The 22,739-nt window shown below is 45.4% G+C and overlaps 1 protein-coding gene and 1 long non-coding RNA gene across 3 annotated transcripts in view; one reads left to right on the top strand and one right to left on the bottom strand.

Annotated features, from left to right (window-relative positions):
* Nucleotides 1–2,318, bottom strand: part of LOC128699323 (limbic system-associated membrane protein) — a 214,259-nt gene extending 211,941 nt beyond the window's left edge. For both annotated transcript variants that reach the window (XM_053791942.2, XM_053791943.2), the window contains exon 1: nt 788–2,318. The gene's annotated coding sequence lies outside the window, so the exon portion shown is untranslated. The remainder of the gene's footprint in view (nt 1–787) is intronic.
* The window catches only part of LOC138854509 (uncharacterized), a 482,813-nt gene extending 460,940 nt beyond the window's left edge, over nt 1–21,873 (top strand). The window contains exon 3 of the long non-coding RNA XR_011393711.1: nt 21,590–21,873. This is a non-coding gene — a long non-coding RNA (uncharacterized lncRNA). The remainder of the gene's footprint in view (nt 1–21,589) is intronic.
* Nucleotides 21,874–22,739: the final 866 nt, after the last annotated feature.

The following is a 22,739-nucleotide window of genomic DNA, read 5'->3' as shown; positions in this document are numbered from 1 at the left end:
ACATCCTCCCCACCCGAAATAATCTAACCTAATCTAACTTAACCTAACCTCGCCTAACCTGATGTTACCTGACCTAATGTAACCTAAGTCCAATGCTCCCGAAGTTATGTAACTATTTAGGGTAAATAGTTAACCTCCAGCAAAGTAAAAACTAACGTTCCTCTGGTGAAGACTTATTATTTTTCTCCTTCAAAGTAAAACAATACCACAAAGCAAAGGTTATCAACCCTTTCAGAGTTAAAATAAATCTTTAAATTAAAATGTAACACTTTCCCTTGCAAAGAAAAACATTCCTACCCTTTCCTTCAGAGATAGAAAACAACTTCTTTCTTCTCGTCCCCTCATCAAAAAAAAAAAAAAGGTATAAACTTCAAAATAAAGACAATTCACTCAATAAAGCAACAATCACACATAAAACATGTAGCTTTAGTTTAATAAAATCAAATTTGACATCTCCAAGACATATATATATATATATATATATATATATATATATATATATATATATATATATAAGTGTGTGTGTGTTTCGTGAATGGTGGTGCAATATTCCTTAAATTTTTTGTAGCCTTGAGCTCCCCTTGATGCATGATTCATTGTTATCAAACTCCATCCTTGAAGGGAACAGCGCCCCCCGCCCCTCACACACTCTCGTAAAGTCCCCTCACACACTACATGACACATTAATACAGGCCTCGATTGCACTCTGTCCGGTAGTGGAGGGGAGGGAAAATGTATATCCCCAAGAGAGGAAAAAAACTGAGCCCTGGAAAGGAGCCATCCTTACCTTGAGTTGGGAGAAGTGGCCACAGCTGGGTGGCCCTGATCACACAGCTCTCTTGAGGTCTGTGAGACGGCTCTCTTGAGGTCTGTGAGACTGCTCTCTTGAGGTCTGTGAGACTGCTCTCTTGAGGTCTGTGAGACTGCTCTCTTGAGGTCTGTGAGACTGCTCTCTTGAGGTCTGTGAGACTGCTCTCTTGAGGTCTGTGAGATGGCTCTCTTGAGTCTGTGAGACAGTTTGTGTTCCCAGATGTTAGTGGCACAACTGATGTACTGAGGAAAAGTGAGTGTGTTTGAGAAGGGGGTGTGGTTGGTGGGTGATGGTGCAGAAGTCTTAGGGGAAAAGGGAACGTTGGGCGATAGCTTTTCTGAGTGTGTCTTGAAGGTAAGCCTATGTTTGGGTCGTGTATGGAGTGACGCTGAAGTGCTTGCTTTTCAAAACATATCTGGAGAAGGAGTCTTCACACTGGAGGTTTTCAGAGAAGTGCAGGAAAGTCCACTGTTAAGAATACCGGAGGTGTTTCGCCTAGTGGAGTGTTCCGAGTGTTGCCTAGATGTCGAGGGCAGCACTGCACTCTTCGACAACCCCTGCAGCATTGGTGCAAATTCTTGCTTAGCTCGAGTACTACCGCAGAGAGCAACACCCGTGACTATGCTCCATTACTGGACGTGCTGATGCATCCTAAGGGCAGCAAATATCTTTGCTGCATTCACCGCTGCTACTTTTCTTATATCTCTGCTGAAGTAAAGTGTAGTGGCTCCTTCATGCGTTAATTTACCGGCAGTTGGAGAGTCCTGTTTGTATCTGCTTGATTTCAGTGCGTTAAGTGGTCGTTCAGCCTCTACGAACACTCACATAATCGGCTATCTCAGGAACGCTATGTGCTGGGAATGCCATTTTCCGAGAACAGCGTTATGCACGGCAGCTTTTCTTAATCGCCCGTGATACGGTGAAGAGAGAGAGAGAGAGGGGGAGGAAGAGAGAGAGAGAGAGAGAGAGAGAGAGAGAGAGAGAGAGAGAGAGAGAGAGAGAGAGAGAGAGAGAGAGAGAGAGGTGGGAGTGGAGGCCGTAGCAGCTTGAAGGAGACCGACGGATCTATATATGTGTGGTAGTGGTTGTTTTGGCGAAGCGATGAGGGAGTTCCACAAGTCCTGTGTTGTGCTTCGCCTCACACCAGCGGGCCCAAGCACAGTCTCAGCCCAGGCAGTTTAATTGGCAAATTCCTTGCATGTCTCCACTGACAGACGCGAATTTAACGTATTTTCCAGTCTGCTAAAGAGGTGAAATTGTGAATGTTTCTAGGAGACAACCTTTTTTTTCTGTTTTAAAATACAAAATCGAATAATTTCATCCTGGTTTAAAACTAGTTTAGGAGGTGTCTGTCTCACACATCACCCCGGCGGACCTGCAACACTAAGACGCAGCGGCAATAAATTAACTCACTAGTGCTTCCTGGCACGAACACCACACTGGAAAGTGGGTAGAGCTGGCAGGGTAGAGAGCACGACACACACACACCTTCCCTTCACGACCACCAGCACTCTACTGACGAGTGACGCTCTGTTCACCCGCAGTATCCACGAGAGAGAAAAAGGAAGAGGGAGAGAGAGAGAGAGAGAGGGAGAGAGAGAGAGAGAACAAGGAAGAAGAGGTTCGATCCGGGGGCCAGTTTTACCCTCAAACCAGGTTTATTTAGTGTGGGTTTCCCATTGCATCTTCAGTAGGTAGCCAGGATGGGGCTCCTGATCTCGTTGGTGGCAGAGTGAGGTAGATGAGGAAAAAGCTCAGCGTTCTCAGCAGTTAAAGAGATTATTGATCCCATGAGACGTGTGGCTGAGAGGGTTCAGGTTTTATATCTCTCGTAGTTGGGTGAAGCAGGTTTCTGTGGTAAACCTCTCATTACCTGTCTCTCTCAGAGCAGGATGATCCATAACTACTTCTCTGTCACTAGAATGAACTTTCGTGACCTGTATTTCAGGGAGTGAACCCTCATAACCTGTATTTCAGGGAGTGAACCCTCATAACCTGTATTTCAGGGAGTGAACCCTCATAACCTGTATTTCAGGGAGTGAACCCTCATAACCTGTATTTCGGGGACTGAACCCTCACGACTCGTATTTCAGAGAGTGAACGCTCACGAATATTTCAGTGAACCCTCACGACTCATATTTGAGAGTGAACCCTCACGAATATTTCAGTGAACCCTCAAGACCCGTATTTGAGGGAGTGAACCCTCACGACCTGTCTTACAGAGAGTGAACCCTCACGACCTGTCTTACAGAGAGTGAACCCTCACTACCTGTCTTAGAGAGTGAACCTTTACCTCTCTTAGAGCCGGGTGAACCCTTTCAACCTGTCTGAGCAGGGTGAATCTCTCCCCACCTGTCACAGCAGAGTGAACTCACTCTTTCTCGACCTATCTGAGACCAGGATAAATCTCTCCCTCTCTCTCTCTCTCTCTCACACACACACACACAGCAGGGTGAGGCAGTGATCTGTGGTAAACCCTCGCGACTTATTCATTAACATGGGCCACTACGTACCTCCCCACCACCCTCAAAGCACGTCAAGGACTCCCCAAACACGGACCAATGCTTTCACAAATCCTCTCAGGATAAGCTTCGTCCGCGTTCCATTTCCTGAACGTAGCAAATAATTCCTCACTTCCTAACCTTTTAATATCTTATTTGGACCCGAATGGTTAAAAATGTGTTCACTTGTAGGTGATTCTGGGAGGGATCACCGCCCCCCCCCAAAAAAAAATGCTCGATCTCAGACCAGGCCTCCTAAGATTTATCTGTTGAAAATCACTCAGAATTTCGAACATTCCGTAATTTGACTGCTAGCGCATTCAACTCTCATACTGAGGTCAGGGGGTCGATCCCCGGTACGGGTGGAAACATTAGGACACGTTTCCTTAAGGCACCTGCTGTCCATGTTCACCTATCAGTAAAATAGGTACCTGGGTGTTAGTTGACTGGTGTGAGTCGCATCCTGAGATAAAATTTGACCTAATTTGCCCGAAATGCTCTGCATAACAAGCGGCTTTCTATATAGTAGTATGTCACTGATGTCAACTAGGACTGTATACCATGTATTATTATTATAATTATTATTATTATTATTATTATTATTATTATTATTAATATTATTATGGGGTTTTTAAGTAGGCTCCTACGAATTTCGAACACTCAATTTCATTTTTTTTTTTGAAGTGGGTTGCCTGTGGAGAGATGTTAAGTAGCAGCCACAAGTTACACACACACTGGGTTTTGTTTATCTATTAACACACTTTAAGACTGTCAGGTAACGTGTTAGAGTATGCAAATCACCTCAGTAAAAAGCAGCGGCTCTTGTATTTTTTCTTCTCGGCAGATTGAAGCACATTAGAGGACCACTCCAGCATCTCTTCATCCTCTCTCTTCTCTCTTTTTTACCCTTCTGGCCGTCTCTTCCCCCTCCCCACCACCCTACTACCTCTCTCTCTCGTTTCTTTCCTTTGCTCTAACTCTGGCTTTCCTCCCTCTGTCCCTTTTTCTCTCTTCATCCTTCCCCTTTCCTGCTTTCCTCTCTTTCTCCCTCTTTGGACGTCCAAACCCGCCCCCGCCCTACGCCTGTCTCTTTCTTCCTCTCTCGCTTTCTGGTCTCACAACATCTCTGTCTCTCGCATCTCCTCACCTTATTCTTTTTACCCCTTCCACCTCTAAGTCTCTGGTCTCCCCCCCCCTCTCTCTCTCTACCTCTATATTTCTCCTCCCCCGCCTTCCTCCTTCCCTCTCTGGCTATCTTCCCCATCTATTTCTCTTTCCTTTCCGTCTCTTTAACTCTCTAATTCCCCTCTCTCGCTTTCTCTCCCTCCCCCTCTCCCTCTCTGAACTCGTTTCCTCACCGTCCTCTTTCCCCTCCCTCCTCTCTTTTCCCCTCCCTCCTCTCTTTTCCCCTCCCTCCTCTCTTTCCCCCACCTATCTGCCGCTCTGGTCTGCTTTCTAAATCTCTTTCCTTTCTCCATTTCTGGCCTCCTCCACCCTCTCTAAATCATTCCTACTCCCTGTTTGCAATGCTTTCTCTGCCTTTCTAATTCCTCTCTGACCTCTTCCCTCCCTCCCTGATCTCTTCCCTCCCTCCCTTTCTCTCTGTCTCTATTTGGCTTATTTTCTCCATTCTCTCCCTCCCCAACTCTCCTTCTCTGACGAGATCTCTACCTTTTTCTTTTGTCTTCTTGCCTCTTCCTTCTCCTCTCTTTCTAACCCATTCCAGGAACCATCCAGCACGAGTTACGATAAACCCACGTCAGAATAAACATGGCTGTGGTAAACCCACGTCAGGATAAACATGGCTGCGGTAAACCCACGTCAGGATAAACATGGCTGCGGTAAACCCACGTCAGGATAAACATTCTTGCTGTAAACCCACGTCAGGATAAACATGGTTACGGTAAACCCACGTCAGGATAAACATTGTCGCGGTAAACTCACGTCAGGATAAATATTGTTGCTGTGAACCCACGTCAGGGGTTTCTCTCTCTCTCTCTCTCTCTCTCTCTCTCTCTCTCTCTCTCTCTCTCTCTCTTTCTCTCTCTCTCTCTCTCTCTCTCTCTCTCGCCAAATAGACGAGTTTATTTATCTCTCAGGTTTCCTAGAAGATGGTGTGAGCAAAACAAGAAATATCTCCACTTTGCCTGTGCATATATTTTGCTTTCATTTATGATGTTGTTGAATACTGCTGGACGCAGTAGCTACCCTCTCTGGGGATGAGGCTGAGAGTGAAGCTGGCTGGCTGCATGGATAGGTGACTAGGTGGATGGATGGATGAATAGGTGGATGGTAGGATCGATAGGTGGATGGATGGATGGATAGGTGGCTAGATGGATGGTTGGATGGATAAGTGGCTAGGTGAATGGATGGATGGATGGATATATAGATGGTTGGATGGATGGATAGGTAGATGGTTGGATGGATGGATAGGTAGATGGTTGGATGGATGGATAGGTAGATGGTTGGATGGATGGATAGGTAGATGGTTGGATGGATGGATAGGTAGATGGTTGGATGGATGGATAGGTGGCTAGTTGGATGGGCAGATGGCTAGGTGGATGGATGGATGGATGGATGGATGGATAGGTTGGATGGATGGATAAGTGGATGGTTGGATGGATGGATAGGTGGATGGTTGGATGGATGAATGGATAGGTGGTTGGATGGATGAATGGATAGGTGGCTAGATGGATGGATAGGTGATTAGATGGTTGTCTAGCTGGGTGCTGGCTGGCAGGCTGGCTGACTGACTGCTGACTGGCTGGCAGGCTAATATTATATTTGACTGGAGGTGTGGAGTAATGTTCTGGTGAGCGCCTGCATGTGTTACTGTATGTTTTCAATATAGCTTCTGTCTCCTGCTTTCCAGTTCCGCTCTCCCGTCTTTGTGTTTCTCTCTCCAAAAATCCTTATCAGCAACAGGATTCTGCTGGAATGTAATAGTTTTACAAATAATCATATTACTATTATCACTACTACCACCACCTTCGCCGCCGCCGCAGCAGCAGCAGCAGCAGCAAAATTGGATGCAAATATGATCCAATGTATTATAAAAGAAGATACAAGTTATATAATAAATCGAAGACTAGGATGGTCTTCACTAACTTCAAGTCTGATGAGGGACTGAATACCTCATCTTTTGTATACAGTTCTACTATCTTCACATGTCCTTGTACTGATAAAGCCACTGGATGCTGAAACATCTACAAATAAAGATACCCAGATGCTGTACATTTGTCAAATTCTCCACCGCTCGGTGTAAATATCTTGTTTTTCTAGTTATATTTCTAATTGTTTGAGGAAACTACGTCATTCTTTGCTCCTTTATCGTCTGTGCGACCATATCGTAACTTGTATGAAAAATGAAACATCTGTCGCAGTCATTGCCTTCTTTGGATGCCTCTTTGTTCTTTGTTGATGTTCCTGACTCTGTGGAGTAAGTCTCTTGACTGTTCAAGTTGTCTGCTGCTAACTTAGACAAACATTTGGCGAAGGTGTCTGCCAAACGGTGCTGTTCGCTGACAACAGATGTTATAAGCAAAATAGGAGTATTAGGCTTGTGGATTTTGATTAAGCCGTAATTGCTGACTACGCAATTACGCCTAGGTTTCCTGCCCTGGCCAGACTGTGAGGATACGGCGCGTGTCTCCGGGAAACTGTTGTGTGATCTGCTCGTATATTTTGTCGCCATTGAGGTGTTCTTACATCTTCTGGTACATAAATATCCCTCACATAGGAGACAAACTTATGAAGACGTATCGGTCCTCTGTGTGACTTATGGTTCAAGTTGGACCGAAACATATATGTTTGTCTCCTATGTGCGGGTTATTTGTGTATTGTTCCAGTCACGGTGTTGTGCCTTCTTATTCTTTACTTCTGGTTATTGATGATTGTGTTGCTGATGATTCTTCCTCCCTGGTCAGTGGTGGTGGTTCTCTTGTGTGTGGCTGGGCAAGGGTTTCAACATAGTGTAGGTTTAAGAGGTGAGCGAACACACTTTGAATCATTTGTTGAACTCCGTCTTCGTGTCGGTAATTGCATATAATCAGGTCAGTGCTCTTGGACCTTTGGATACCCGTAGTAAAATTTAACCGTAAGCTCTAAATAATGTTTTAATAATTCATAGAAAAAAAATCAAAATAAACATATGTCTCTTGGAAGGAGAGGTAGAAGCCCTTTTCTCTTTTCCTCCGTAAGCCATGAGTGTCGTAAGAGGCGACTAAAATGTTGGGAGCAAGAGCTTACTAGCCTGTATTAATCACTAAATTTAAAAAGAGAAACATTCGTTTCTCTTTTTGGGTCACCCTGCCTCGGTGGGATACGACCGGTTCGTTAAAAAAAATACCAAGGAAACCTTTTTGAAAGCTTGGAACTTGGCACTTAACCCCCGTGGTGAACTCGTTAGACACACACACAGTTGAACACATCAACATGACAGCTTCCGGTGCCAGCATATTGCCACAGAAGAAACTTGGAGCAAACGCTCCTCCCGTTCTGTTCAAACAGCACCTGGAAGATCATAGGAAGACAAGGTATCAATAACAGCCTCTCCAGAAGGAATCTCTCTAACACTGAAACCGAGACCAAGACCCATTTCCTGCGTGCCAAACAATGTAAGACCTAATACACTTCTTCCAGAATCTGCAGTTCCGAATATCTGCAAGACAAATAAGGTATCATTACTATATTTGCCACTACATTTTCCTCTCACATTTCATCCGGGGTTGTAGATAAAGGGTCGAGAAAATACTTTCCACACCTGAGCAACATAATGATTATGATATATCTAATTTTTCCCCACACAGATATCGTCACAAACTTTAAGTAAAAGTGGAACGAATGTCTGTCATCGCTTCCAAAAGCATTACATTTGCTAGAAGAAGACACAACAGTTTGCATAACATTACTATATTAGTACCAGAATCCACTCAGTTCTCTGTGATGGTTGTGACAAACAGTAAATTATAGAGACTTGACTCTCTCTAAACATCAGAATTCGCAAAGCTCTAAACATCAGAATTCGCGAAGCTCTAAACATCAGAATTCGCGAAGCTCTAAACATCAGAATTCACAGGACTCCACACAAACATGTTTAATTCATTAAACATTTACACTTTATGGCTAGACATACTAAACTCATCATCAAAAAAGAGCTGAAAGTCAGATCATGTTTAAAATGCTACTGAACCGAACCCAGATTCATTTAGCTTGGCCAAACTGCTTGCATACATCACATTACGGAGAGAACTGCTGGCCAGCTAACAAGAGACACTGCAAAAAATGGTTATAATCATAACCATAATTTTTAAAGGGGTGGACCGGTAAGCCAGCGGAAGGCCTCGGTCAGATGACCAAAAGCTCCAGCTGCGGGTCATAATACGACTAATACCCGCGTAGGAAACAAATCTTGCCTAACCTTGCTGCAGCAAAGATGACCAGTGTATATGCTGCATAGCTCGACCTCCCACACCATCCACACTAAGCACCACCCACACTACCATGCACCACCCACACCACCATGCACCACCCACACCACCATGCACCACCCACACCACCATGCACCACCCACAGAACCATGCACCACCCACACCACCATGCACCACCCACACCACCATGCACCACCCACACCACCATGCACCACCCACACCACCATGCACCACCCACACCAGTATGCACCACCCACACCACCATGCACCACCCCCACCACCACGCACCACCCACCCCACCATGCACCACCCACACCACCATGCACCACCCACACCACCATGCACCACCCACACCACCATGCACCACCCACACCACCATGCACCACCCACACTATCATGCACCACCCACACCATCATGCACCACCCAAACTATCATGCACCACCCACACCACCATGCACCACCCACACCACCATGCACCACCCACACTACCATGCACCACCCACACCACCATGCACCACCCACACCACCATGCACCACCCACACCACCATGCACCACCCACACCACCATGCACCACCCACACCACCATGCACCACCCACACCACCATGCACCACCCACACTACCATGCACCACCCACACTACCATGCACCACCCACACCACCATGCACCACCCACACCACCATGCACCACCCACACCACCATGCACCACCCACACCACCATGCACCACCCACACCACCATGCACCACCCACACCACCATGCACCACCCACACCACCATGCACCACCCACACCACCATGCACCACCTACACCACCATGCACCACCCACACGAGCATGCACCACCCACACCACCATGCACCACCCACACCATCATGCACCACCCACACCACCATGCACCACCCACACCACCATGCACCACCCACACCACCATGCACCACCCACACTACCATGCACCACCCACACTACCATGCACCACCCACACCACCATGCACCACCCACACTGCCATGCACCACCCACACCACCATGCACCACCCACACCACCATGCACCACCCACACTAAAATACACCACCCACACTACCATGCACCACCTATACTAACATGCACCACCTATACTACCATGCACCACCTATACTACCATGCACCACCTATACTACCATGCACCATCCACACTGCCATGCACCACCTATACTACCATTCACCACCCACACTACCATGCACCACCTATACTACCATGCACCACCTATACTACCATGCACCAACTATACTACCATGCACCACCTATACTACCATGCACCACCTATACTACCATGCACCATCCACACTGCCATGCACCACCCACACCACCATACACCACCCACACTAAAATACACCACCCACACTACCATGTACCACCTATACTACCATGCACCATCTATACTACCATGCACCACCCACACTGCCATGCACCACCCACACTACCATGCACCACCCACACTGCCATGCACCACCCACACTACCATGCACCACCCACACTACCATGCACCACCCACACTACCATGCACCACCCACACTACCATGCACCACTCACACAACCATACAACACCCACACTACCATACACCACCCACACTACCATGCACCACCCACACTACCATGCACCACCCACGCTACCATGCGCCATCTACACTACCATGCACCACCCACACTACCATGCACCACCCACACTACCATGCACCACCCACACTACCATGCACCACCCACACTACCATGCGCCATCTACACTACCATGCACCACCCACACTACCATGCGCCATCTACACTACCATGCACCATCCACACTACCATGCACCACCCACACTACCATGCACCACCCACACAACCATACACCACCCACACTACCATACACCACTCACACTACCATGCACCACCCTCTACCATGCACCACCCTCTACCATGCACCACCCTCTACCATGCACCACCCTCTACCATGCACCACCCACTACCATGCACCACCCACACTACCATGCACCACCCACACTACCATGCACCACCTATACTACCATGCACCACCTATACTACCATGCACCACCCACACTGCCATGCACCACCCACACCACCATGCACCACCCACACTAAAATACACCACCCACACTACCATGCACCACCTATACTACCATGCACCACCTATACTACCATGCACCACCTATACTACCATGCACCACCCACACTGCCATGCACCACCCACACTACCATACACCACCCACACTACCATACACCACCCATACTACCATACACCACCCACATTACCATGGACCATCCACACACTACCCACACTACCATGGACCACCCACACTACCATGGACCACCCACACTACCATGCACCACCCACACTACCATGCACCACCCACACCGCCCTATACCACCCACACTACCATGCACCACCCACACTACCATGGACCACCCACACTACCATGCACCACCCACACCGCCCTATACCACCCATACACCACCCACACTACCATGCACCACCCACACTACCATGGACCACCCACACTACCATACACCACCCACACTACCATGCACCACCCACACTACCATGCACCACCCACACCGCCCTATACCACCCATACACCACCCACACTACCATGCACCACCCACACTACCATGGACCACCCACACTACCATAGACCACCCACACTACCATGCACCACCCACACTACCATGCACCACCCACACCGCCCTGTACCACCCATACACCACCCACACTACCATACACCACCCACACCGCCCTATACCACCCACACTACCATGCACCACCCACACTACCATGCACCACCCACACTACCATGCACCACCCACACCGCCCTATACCACCCATACACCACCCACACTACCATGCACCACCCACACTACCATGGACCACCCACACTACCATGGACCACCCACACTACCATGCACCACCCACACTACCATGGACCACCCACACTACCATAGACCACCCACACTACCATGCACCACCCACACTACCATGCACCACCCACACCGCCCTATACCACCCATACACCACCCACACTACCATACACCACCCACACCGCCCTATACCACCCACACTACCATACACCACCCACACCGCCCTATACCACCCACACTACCATACACCACCCACACACCACCCACACCGCCCTATACCACCCACACACCACCCACACTACCACACACCACCCACACACGATCTTTCACACACTAATGATCACTCTTGCCTGGCCTCTGCTGAGACCTCGCCTACTTTACCTCTCCTCACAGTAGTACATTTATGTATGTATATATGCAGTTGTAATTTGCTATATAACTTGATAAAGCATTATAGTGAGTGAATCATCGTCTCTGTACAAGATTGTTCAGCAGAGTGCGCTTACTCTTCAGCAACAACAGTAACAACAACAGTAACTCTCAATCAATACCAACCCTTTCCTGCTTCCTCTTGCAGTAACCAGATGCCACTGTGATAACCAATGTAATAATTAAATGGCCTACTATGGACAAAGGAAATTATTCCGTAAGGTCCAGGAATTTCTCTCTCTCTCTCTCTCTCTCTCTCTCTCTCTCGCTTTCTCACTCTGCTTAATAGTCTGAAAGTGACTCCAATTTAAGCAATTAAGTTCCATTGTGTTTGTACAAGCGCTTTGTTTGTGTATTTTTTTTTACACACTGGCTGTTTTCCAGCAAGGAAGGATGCTACGAAGAAGAAAACATCTGCACCATCACTAGCACCGTAGCTTTATTTCCAGAGCTGTACAGATATGAAGATGTAAATGACCCAGCTACTCTCAGCTTCCCCTCAACATTTAGCGTTCATTGAGTGTACTTCCCACCTTTAGAAAGCCAGCAAATAGGTCTTCTGAATCCCTTCATGATTGTTAAAATGATTGCACTCCGAAAGCATGTCTAACCCTGGAAACCTCTTGCCTTCACTCCGATATTTCACTCAAACATACCTACTCCGAAAGCATGTCTAACCCCGGAAACTTCTTGCCTTCACTCCAATATTTCACTCTCGAACAAACCTGCTAGACGATAAAACTGCCTCTTATAACCTCCTTCACACCCTGCAACCTCTCCTCTTAAGTCCCATCCATCCATCCATCCCAGATTTACACATCTTAATCTACGAGTCTTTTTATTCTTATTGTAACTGTGATATTTTCCTCCCTTATCAGGTTTATTCCATTTCTCTCTCATTCGGAGATTGGGTAGACACTGCACTAATCCCACCACTTTTCGCCCACGGTAGGAGTTTGTCATTCACTTTGTGACTTTGTGTGTGTGTGTGTGTGTGTGTGTGTGTGTGTGTGTGTGTGTGTGTGTGCGCGTGTGTGTGCGTGTGTGTATTTGTGTGTGTACTCACCTAATTGTGGTTGCATGGGTCGAGACTCAGCTCCTGGCCCCGCCTCTTCACTGATCGCTACTAGGTCCTCTCTCTCTGCTTCCTGAGCTTTGTCATACCTCTTATTAAAACTATGTATGGTTCCTGCCTCCACTACGTCACTTGCTAGGCTATTCCACTTCCTGACGACTCTATGACTGAAGAAATACTTCCTAACATCCCTGTGACTCGTCTGAGTCTTCAACTTCCAATTGTGACCCCTTGTTTCTGTGTCCCCTCTCTGGAACATTCTGTCTCTGTCCACCTTGTCTATTCCCCGCAGTATCTTGTATGTCGTTATCATATCTCCCCTGACCCTTCTGTCCTCCAGTGTCGTCAGTCCGATTTCCCTCAACCTTTCATCGTACGACATTTTCCTAAGTTCTGGAACTAGCCTTGTTGCAAACCTTTGTACTTTCTCTAACTTCTTGACGTGTTTGACCAGGTGTGGGTTCCAGATTGGTGCTGCATACTCCAGTAAGGGCCTAACGTACACAGTGTACAGTGTCTTGAACGATTCCTTATTAAGCTATCGGAACGCTATTCTCAGGTTTGCCAGGCGCCTGTAAGCTGCAGCAGTTACCTGGTTGATTTGTGCCTCCGGTGACGTGCTCGATGTTATGGTCACCCCAAGATCTTTCTCCCCGAGTGAGGTCTGTAGTCATTGTCCACCTAGCCTATACTCTGCGATCTTCTTTGCCCTTCCCCAACCTTCATGACTTTGCATTTGGCAGGGTTGAATTCGAGAAGCCAGTTTCTGGACCACATGTCCAGCCTGTCCAGGTCTCTTTGCAGTCCTGCCTCATCCTCATCCGATTTAATTCTTCTCATCAACTTCACATCATCTGCGAATAGGGACACTTCAGAGTCATTCCCTTCCATCATGTCATTCACATATATGAAAAATAGCACTGGTCCTAGAACTGATCCTTGTGGGACCCCGCTCGTCACAGGCGCCCACTGTGATACCTCTTCTCGTTCCATGACTCGTTGTTGCCTCCCTGTCAGGTATTCCCTGATCCATTGCAGTGCCCTCCCTGTTATATGCGCCTGATCCTCCAGCTGCTGCACTAATCTCTTGTGAGGAACTGTGTCAAAGGCCTTACTGCAGTCCAGGAAAATGCAATCGACCCACCCCTCTCTCTCGTGTCTTACTTCTGTTACCTTGTCATAAAACTCCAGAAGGTGAATCCATGCTGGTTTTCATTTATAATCTTGTTCCGTTCCAGGTGTTCCACCACTCTCCTCCTGATAATCTTCTCCATGACTTTGCATACTGTACACGTCAGAGACACTGGTCTGTAGTTTAGTGCCTCGTTTCTGTCTCCTTTCTTAAAAATGGGAACTACATTTGCCGTCTTCCATATCTCAGGTAGTTGCCCAGTTTCAAGGGATGTGTTGAAGATTGTGGTTAGGGGCACACACTGCATCTCTGCTCCTTCTCTAAGGACCCACGGGGAGATGTCCGGTCCCATCGCCTTTGAGGTATCAAGGTCACTTAGCAGCTTCTGCACCACCTCCTCGGTTGTTCGTATGTCATCCAACACTTGTTGGTATATTCCCTGTTGTTGTTCCCTTCTGTGCTGTCTTCCCAGAGCCCTTCCTGTCTCTACTGTAAAAACTTCCTTAACTCTTCTGTTTAGCTCCTCACATACCTCCTGATTATTTCTTGTGAGTTCTCCACCTTCTGTCCTTAATCTGATCACCTGGTCTTTGACTGTTGTCTTCCTCCTGATGTGGCTATACAACAGTTTCGGGTCAGTCTCGACTTTCGATGTTATGTTATTTTCATACTGTCGCTGGGCCTCCCTCCTTACCTGTGCGTACTCATTCCTGGCTCTGCGACTAATCTCCCTCTTTTCATGTGTTCTATGCCTTCTGTACTTTTTCCATTCTCTGTTGCACTTAGTTTTTGTCTCCTTACACCTTCGGGTAAACCAGGGGCTCGTTCTGGTCTTCCCGTTGTTACTGTTGCCCTTGGGAATAAACCTTGCATTTTGTTGTTACATATTCCATCATTTCATTTACTGGCTTTCCTAACAGTTCTCTGTCCCATGGAACCTCCTGTAGGAAATTCCTCAAACCTATGTAGTTCCCTCTTTTATAGTCAGGCTTTTCCCATTCAACTCCTGTTACTCTCTCCACTTGCAACTCTACTATGTATTCAAAGCACAGAACCACGTGGTCACTAGCTCCTAGGGGGCTCTCATATGTGATGTCCTCAATGTCTGAACTGCCCAGGGTGAACATAAGGTCCAATCTTGCTGGTTCGTCCTCCTCTCTCACTCTGGTAGTGTCCTTAACATGTTGGTGCATGAGGTTTTCCAGTACCACATCCAACATCTTGGCTTTCCATGTTTTGGGACCCCCATGTGGCTCCAGGTTTTCCCAGTCAATCTCCCTGTGGTTGAAATCCCCCATAACCAGCAAGTTTGCTCTGCTCGAGTGAGTTCTTCTTGCCACCTCAGCAAGTGTGTCCACCATTGTTCTATTGCTCTCTTCATATTCCTCTCTTGGCCTCCTGCAGTTCTGTGGTGGATTATACATCACTGCAATGACTACCTTGTGCTCCCCAGACCTAAGTGTACTTACTATGTAGTCCCTTTCTCCAGTCTCGTCTATGCCTCCCATTTTCTCAAATTTCCATAGGTTTTTTACGAGCAGTGCAACCCCTCTTCCCCCTCTGCCCCTTCTATCTTTCCTCATGATCTGATATCCTGGTGGGAAGATTGCATCTGTTATTGTCTCAGTGAGTTTCGTTTCTGTCACTGCTATGATGTCTGGGGACTTCTCATTGATTCTTTCTTGTCACTCCTAATATTTATTAATCCATCCGGATTTGTGCACCAAACCTTCAACTTCTGTTCTAAATCTGAAACTGTGGTCCTGGGGGAATATTGGGGTTGGGAGAGCAGGAGCCCTGGCGGGGGCCTGTGGGGGGTTGCAGTGGGGGTGGAGGAAGAGTTCTCATAGGGGGTTGCTGTAGGGGTAGGGTTCGTGGTGCGGGGGGTGGGGTCAGAGGGATCGGTGTGTGATTGTTGGTTTAGATTGGTCAGTTGCCTTCGGGGTGTCGTGGTTGGAGACCTTCTGCAGGTGTTTCTGTGGGGTGTGCTTGCCCTTCCAACTGTGCCTGGGTTATTTTGCTCTTTGTCATTTCCTCCCATTCCTCCTTTCGTTTTTGCACTATTTCAGTATCATCCTTTCCTCTTGTGCTCTGTCTCGATTGAGGTACTCTGGAACTCCTGTTTGCCTCTCAGCCGTGCTTTCTCCTGCAGGATCATGGTTCGAGTTGATTCTGCCTTGAAAATTACTTTGAGAGGCCGTTTCCTTCTCTTTGTGAACCACCCAATTCTCCGAAAATTTGCCACCTCGTCATGCCTCCCTCGCCTATCACCTTCATGATACCTTCAATTGCTTTTTTCTCCTCCTGTTGTCTTTCATCATAGGTTTCCCCTTCAGCTTCCTGGAGCCCATAGACAAAAACTGATCTCTTCCTTTCTTCCTTCCACTGTGACTCCCATCGCATCCTCTGAGGTGTTTTAGTTCCTTCCCGTGGAGTGTTCCTTCAATCCCTTCCCTAGCTGTGGCCCCTATGCTCATTGGTTTGTCTTTCCTGCTCACCTCTTCCTGGCACCCACAAGTGTCTGGTAGTCCCTGCATATGTCCTAGTTCCTTCAATGTCTTCCAACCTCTCATACTGTCCTAGTGTGCTCCCTGTCTTTGTTTTGGCCCCGTGTGGGCTTGACAGGACCTTTGCATACATTTTAGCTTCCTTGCTCCCTCCAGACCCTTTGTCTGTCTGATGTAGATATTCTTGATGCTACTTCTGTACTATCTTTATCTCTAGGCTGTTTCAGATTTCTCAGCTCCTCTTCTAAGCTCTGTATCTTGGCTTCTGCTACTGTGGCATGTTGCTCCCACATACTGCTCTCTGCAGCTAACCTCTCCTCCATCTTCCTTGCAAGCTCGTCTAGCCTCCTTCCCTAGTCTTCCTTTTTTTGAGCTCTGCCTCCCAATCCTCCCTCCCAGATTCGTCCGTCAGACCCTTGGCTCTCATGCTAGTTCTTGGTTGCCCCATTGCACCACAGGAGGAAGGGGAAGAGATGGTTAGGAGGGGAATAGACGGTTAGGGGGAGGGGAATAGATGGTTAGGGGGAGGGGGATGGATGGTTATGGGGAAGGGGGAGGATGGTTATTGGAGGGGGAGAGATGGTTGGGGGAGGGGGATAGATGGTTTGGGGGAGGGAGATCGATAGTTTGGGGGAGGGGGAGGTGTTTAGGGGAAGGGGAGTATGTGTATGTGTCAAGTATGTGTGTGCTTGTGTATGTGTTTGTGTGTGTGTGTGTGTATGTGTGTGTGTGTGTGTATGTGTGTGTGTGTGGGGGGGGGGGAGAGGGGGATGGGATTAAGGGGAGGGGGGAGGGGAGAGAAGGATGAGGGTAGAGTGACCCCTTGAAACCGGGGTGCCTTACGGTTGTGTGTGTGTGTGTGTGTGTGTTTACTCGCCTAGTAATGGTGTGTGTGTGTGTGTATATGTGTGTACTCACCTAATTGTGGTTGTGTGTGTGTGTGTGTGTGTGTGTGTGTACTAGCCTATTTGTGGCAGCAGGGGTAGAGTCAGAGCTCCTGACTCGGGCTCTCCTCTGATCGCTACATACTCCACGCACACCCTGCTCCAAGAGCTTTATCGTACCTCTTCATAAACCTATGTATGAATCCTGTCGTGTGTGCGTGTGTGGGCGCACGCAATTGTGTGCTCTTGTACAAGCATTGGATTAAATAGCAACGCTCTTCTTGCCGAGTAAGGCAAGCGAAAATTTGTGTATGCAGTTTCGCAAAAAATCATTCTGACCCTAACGAAAAAATATCTTCAAACGTATAACAGAAAATGTTAGAAAGGACTTAATGAGTTCTTGCTACGTGACCAATTTTACCTATTTGGCACGATATATATATATTATATATATTATATGCAATATGATCACAGTAAACATGTGATATCACAATATGCAAAACAATCACTATGAAAAAATAGAGAAATTCTAAGCGCTTTCGTGAGTTCTCACATTATCAAGGAGCTATGATTATGTGAGAAGTCACGAAAACCCTTGGAATTTTGCTATTTTTTATAGTGGTTGATTGGAATATATATATATATATATTATAGGTAGTAAGTTGGTAGACAGCAACCACCCAGGGAGGTACTACCGTCCTGCCAAGTGAGTGTAAAACGAAAGCCTGTAATTGTTTTACATGATGGTAGGATTGCTGGTGTCTTTTGTCTGTCTCATAAATATGCAAGATTATGGATACGTCTTGCTACTTCTACTTACACTTAGGTCACACTACACATATATACACACACCCCTCTGGGTTTTCTGCTATTTTCTTTCTTGTTCTTGTTTATTTCCTGTTATCTCCATGGGGAAGTGGAACAGAATTCTTCCTCCGTAAGCCATGCATGTTGTAAGAGAACTAAAATGCCGGGGGCAAGGGGCTAGTAACCCCTTCTCCTGTATATATTACTAAATGTAAAAGGAGAAACTTTCGCTTTTTTTTGGGGGGCCACCCTGCCTCGGTGGGATACGGCCGGTGTGTTGAATGAAAGAAAGATATATTATATATATATATATATATATATATATATATATATATATATATATATTATATATATAATGTCCACTGCACCACTGAAAACCTGCGTCAAAGAATATGACAGGAAAATATTTCTAGCTTTTGTTTCTATTGTATAACTATCATTTACAATAGTGATATCAGCTCACTGTTGATGTACGCGATTTTGTTTAATATAAATCAAAGAAAATAAAAATTTAACTCTCCCCCCGTCGACTGTCACAATGCATCAGCGTATTTTATTTCAGAAAAAATTATTGAGCTGTGTATTAGCTTGTATGTCTTGTATTCAGCAGCATTAAACTGCATATTTCGTGCTCAAGGTCGGTATTCCCATATTTGATCAGTAGTCTTCTGTCTTAGGTGAAAATGACGAAGGTGGGAAAAATGGTGCAGGTGGAAAATGGAACTGGTGAAAAAATGGTATACCTAACTTTAGGAAATCTGCAACGTAACTAAACATATCGTAACTAAACCTAACTAAAACATTCGTTAAGTAATTCACCCTAACTCACCGTAACCTAACCCAGACTAATTTACCTCAGCCTAACCTAACAACTTAAACTAACCTAACTTGACCTAACTTTAACTCTGTATAGATCGTTATCAAGTTATTAACTTGATAAAACGTTGCTTTAATATAAATATATTCTGCACTTACATTATTTCAACATTAATGTAAACGAGTCAATTCTGTAGGTTCGAACCAACGAACTCCGACAAGAGAAACGTAAACGAATGCACCAGGACAGATGCTGTTACCGTTCAACCAAGGTGATTGACTATACCCTCGCCTGTGGTCACCGGCGTGTGGGGAGGGGGGGGGATCACTTCTCAAGTGGATACCCCAGTACAACATTAGTGTCAACACTACGAATTCGTGTCGAAGATTAGCTATTCACAACAGTGTATATTTCGTAATAATGCTGGTAGAATTACTCACAATGTGTTAGGTAAAAGGACATTTGTGCAACTAATAAGACATTTGTGTTGTGGCAACGTTTCGCTCTCCAGGAGCTTTGCGGAGTCGCTACGACTTTACAAAACTCCTGAGGAGCGAAACGTTGCCACAATAAAAATGTATTATTTGCACATGCGTTTCTTTTTTCTAACAGTATGAATTTCCATTACAATTTTGACACAAATACATATAACTATGTTGTTCCAGTCACGGTATTGTGCCTTTTTGTATTTATTTATATAACTATGTATGAGCAGCGTGAATAAATTTCTATTGTAATTCGGTTGCGTGAATATATTTCTGTTGTAATTCTTTCGCGATCCAATGTATGGTTATGGGTAGAGAGAGTGCATAAATCTGTACACTTGTAATTAATTTTCCAGCTTAGCTAATTAAAATTCCTCTAAATCTGATTTGATTTATTAGATACATTAATATATTTTGCCAATCTGGCTGATTAAAATTACTCTGAATTTGATGAGATACAAGATAGAACTTAAGAACATAAATGAACGTAAGAGAACATAGGGAGGAACACTGCAATAGACCTATTGGCCCATACTAGGAAGATCCTTCTCAAATCCAAGCCACTAGGAAATATATTGTATATGAATGGGTTCCAATACCGACGATTTGAAGAATTAGACACACGTACAATATCTGGGTATAACATGATGGGTAGACTGTTGAACTTAATCTGGCCGCAAGAGTGTAAGAGAAATGTAAATAGTCTTGTAGTACCAAAACTAAACCAGAAAAATAAACGCAGTCATATAACACCAAAACTAAACCAGAAAAATAAACGCAGTCATATAACACCAAAACTAAACCAGAAAAATAAACGCAGTCATATAACACCAAAACTAAACCAGAAAAATACACGCAGTCATATAACACCAAAACTAAACCAGAAAAATAAACGCAGTCTTATAGCAGCAAAACTAAACCAGAAAAAGAAACGCAAATAGTCTTGTAGCACCAAAACTAAACCAGAAAAATAAACGCAAATAGTCTTATAGCAGCAAAACTAAACCAGAAAAAGAAACGTAAATAGTCTTATAGCACCAAAACTAAACCAGAAAAATACACGCAGTCATATAACACCAAAACTAAACCAGAAAAATAAACGCAGTCATATAACACCAAAACTAAACCAGAAAAATACACGCAGTCATATAACACCAAAACTAAACCAGAAAAAGAAACGCAAATAAAGCACCAAAGCTAAACCAAAAGAAGCTATAATAAAGGCTATAATAGCGTTCAAATTGTAGGAAGGTTGAGTCAGTGAAGGGCGTCTCTTGTTTCCCTGTCAACCTTCTCCCTCTCTCCTCCCTCGGCGCTTACCAAATAAAATTAAAGGAACAAGAGAAAGATATTAAAAAAATAAAAAAATATGTGAGAGGAAAAGAATAAGTATGAGATATTAAAGAGAAAAAGATGTGAAATGAAAGAAATGTGTAAATATAAAGGGAGAGAGAGAAAAAAATGAGGAAAATAATAGAGTGAGCAGTCTGCAAGGGAAAACAAAAGTCTCGAGGCCTTGGAAAAAAAACACGGGAATGAGTGAGTGCAAATAGTCCGTTTTAGTGGCACTTATTTCCCTTGTTCTGCTGTTGTTTTTCCCGTTGTTTTTTACCGGGTTTCTCTGTTTACTGTCTCTCTTTTATTGGTCTTTCTCTCCTAGTCCTCATCCCTCTCTCTCTCTCTCTCTCTCTCTCTCTCTCTCTCTCTCTCTCTCTCTCTCTCTCTCTCTTAGAACTCATCCACTCTAGTTCATCACTCAACTCATCAGTTTATTGGTAAACTTTTAACTGTTGGTAACACTGAACAATTTTGTATAATTTGCAGAAATCCAAGATGGCCGCGAAAGAAAACTTCTTCTAATAGAAAGAATTCAGGAGAGCAACACCAGAGGCACAAGCAGCTCTTATTTTGTATTTAAAAATCAAACGAATTAGTAATACAGTCACAATGAGGACGTGTGTTATATTGTATTTAAAGGCGAAACATAGTAACGACACATGAATTAGTTATATTTGAAGCAGTGTAAATAATGCATGAAGCAACTATATTACAACCCAGGAGTCCAAATGGCCTGTTATCCTGGGTGTAAAGGGAGCAAAATAAACACAGCAGAAAAATTTTGACTTATATTATCCTTCATCAATTTAGAACAGCAGTATGTACACTATATACACTATGTACAGTGATAGATATTAGTGCACTCCACGGTAAGCAAGGCAGAATAGAAGCCACAAGAGAGCAAACCGTGCTTCAACCAGCTCTAGAATGGGAATGACAAGGGCAGACAGGAGAGTGGTACCCACATGACCTCTGCGATTGCCAAAACCATCTTCTTATTGGCTGGAACCTGGTTACTGGTTGAACGACGGGGCCCCATCGTCAACCCTCAGTTACCTGGTTCACTGGTTGGGGGAGATAGCCTGTAAATGAGGGTGTGTACATGCGCCGAATAAAGATTACTTACTCTTTGCGTGCCACAAACTGCAACAGCCTGCACTAGGCTTCATTCAAGACTGTGGAACTGAAGTCTTCAGGCTGAGGGACTGACCACCTCAAAACTACGTCATCTGTGCTGATGGACTAATTACATCATCTTTACCTCTCCACTGCTTCTACTGTCTCCATATTTCGTCGGCTCTATATTCGACTGAAGAAGCCTACTGTGTAAGCTAAACGCTTCGGAAATATACTAAACTGCTGGAAACGTGTCTTCCTTATCTACTTATTTGTCCAGTTTTGGCTCCTTGTTACACAATGGTCATAAATAAGCTGATAAACACGCAAAGGAAGATGATACAGTTGATCCCGTGTATCAAAAGTCATTTCCACGAAGATAACTTAACACCCAATGGAAATAAATCACTCTGACTTTTTTGGGTTATCCCAGGTTCTCTACACATACGCTGCTGTGTATGATAATCTGTTACTGTATTTGTGTATACCTCAATAAACTTACACTGAATTTTCACTCTAT

Source organism: Cherax quadricarinatus, chromosome 61 (assembly GCF_038502225.1).
Source record: "Cherax quadricarinatus isolate ZL_2023a chromosome 61, ASM3850222v1, whole genome shotgun sequence".
Classification (NCBI taxonomy): Eukaryota; Metazoa; Arthropoda; class Malacostraca; order Decapoda; family Parastacidae; genus Cherax; species Cherax quadricarinatus.
Note: the sequence above shows the minus strand (reverse complement) of the source record. Positions and strands in the feature narration are given on the sequence as shown.